General features: G+C 31.3%; 1 long non-coding RNA gene across 1 annotated transcript in view; it reads right to left on the bottom strand.

Annotated features, from left to right (window-relative positions):
• Positions 1-1,896, bottom strand: part of LOC106524963 (uncharacterized) — a 15,597-nt gene that overhangs the window by 13,451 nt on the left and 250 nt on the right. The window lies entirely within an intron of this gene.

Here is a 1,896-nt window from a genome sequence, read left to right as displayed (position 1 = left end):
CAAAAACACAAAATAAGCATAAGTAAGTATTTATATTTGTGTACAAGCTGTTTACATTGTCAAAAAGCCTGTGTTTTTAGGGTTATTAACAAAGTTCATGTACTCAGACCAGTAATATTTGGAGTCACAAGTTTTTGCCATGAATATTTTGTGGGTCAGAAGATAAAAAGTTTGGGAACCACTGKTCTAAAGCCAGGTTGGGTAAACTGAGCAATGTATGTATATTCTGTGCTCAATTTACTCAGCTAGGCTTAGTGGAGTCAGTTGACATGACTTTGTTGCGTAAATTCAACACTTCTTTTTTTTAGAGCAGAAACATATTTTTTTCATGATGAGTTCAGACAGATTTAATTTGTAACAACTAGGTGTTAAATTTTAAAGTAAAGAAGTAAAAGTTTCATTTTTAGCTTTAAAATGCAACTAAATACAAGTAAAAGTAGCTATTTAAAAAAACAATTGGCAAAATTGCAAATCCTCAAATAAACTACTTAAGTACTGTAAAGAAGTAAATGTACTTAGTTACTATAAATCTCTGCAAATTACAATATAATACTTAGGTAACTCTTTTTGAGGATCTGTTATTTTACTGCGGATTTAAAAAAAAAAAAAACTACTTTAGACTTTACTTCTATTTCATTACACTCCGAAACATAAAAATGACACTTTTACTTCTTTACTTTAAAATTGAACACACAATTACACTATTTAAATATAAACTCCTCATGAGAGATGTTTATGCACACCCAATAAACAAACAAACAAACAAACAAACAAACAAACAAACAAACAAACAAACAAATAAATAAATAAGTGTTGGACATACAAAACCAAGTTAGGTCAACTAAATTGATCAAATTAAGCAATTTACACTTAAAAAAAAAGAAAATGTGTAAACTGATTTATGTTTACTCAGCTAAGTTTAGCGGAACCAGTTGACTTAACTTGTCTAAGTAAATTAAACACTTTATTAGAGTGTGTATTTTACTATCTGTGAGCAGTTTTGTAACTTTTACTTAAGCACTTTTCTCGTCAGTAAAATTTGTTTTGACCAAAGTCAGTTTCTGTTAAGGTGTTTTCGTCTCTCAGCCTCCACACCAAACTGGGTGACTCCAAAAAGCAATCAGKGGTAGAAACACATCCGATATTTCATTTTTATCAGTTCCAATAAAATRTGCCCAGTGATTCATGAGATATTTTGCTAACAGACAAATAAATAAATGCCTGATTTCCTTGCAGTAAGTATGGAAGCCCATTTTCGCCACGCTGATAAAAAATAAAACTTGTATCTCATAATTGTGACTTGGCTATCTCATTATTATGAGACTTAGCTAAGTCATAATTATGAGATAGCTAAGTCTCATAATAAAAATACTATCTCATAACTAATGAGATACTATCTCATAACTAATGAGATACTATCTCATAATAATGAGATACTATCTCATAACTAATGAGATACTATCTCATAACTAATGAGATACTATCTCATAACTAATGAGTAGCTAAGTCATAATTATGAGATACAAGTTTTATTTATTTTTTATGAGGGTGGCGGAAATGGGCTTCCATACAGTAAGTGATAATACCAATGAGAAGTAGTTTGTGGTCTAATTTTAAAACAATAAATTGGGGAAGATCCAACTCTCGCGAGATAAAGCGATAAAAAACGTGATCTTGTCCAGAATCAGTGTGACCAAAGATCAACAGGCGTTTAAAACCCGCCGGATTAAAAAGACAATGTGGTCAGTCACAGAACCCCCCGAGGATGATTTGGACCGTCTCGGTTTTAGTTTTCTGCTCGTCTCAACTTGCGGCACGCGCTCTGTGACGCAACTTGACCTACTTTTCCAGTAAAAAAAAAAAAAAAAAAAAAAAAAAAAAAAAAAAAAAAACACT

Source organism: Austrofundulus limnaeus, unplaced genomic scaffold (genome assembly GCF_001266775.1).
Source record: "Austrofundulus limnaeus strain Quisiro unplaced genomic scaffold, Austrofundulus_limnaeus-1.0 Scaffold207, whole genome shotgun sequence".
Classification (NCBI taxonomy): domain Eukaryota; kingdom Metazoa; phylum Chordata; class Actinopteri; order Cyprinodontiformes; family Rivulidae; genus Austrofundulus; species Austrofundulus limnaeus.
Note: the sequence above shows the minus strand (reverse complement) of the source record. Positions and strands in the feature narration are given on the sequence as shown.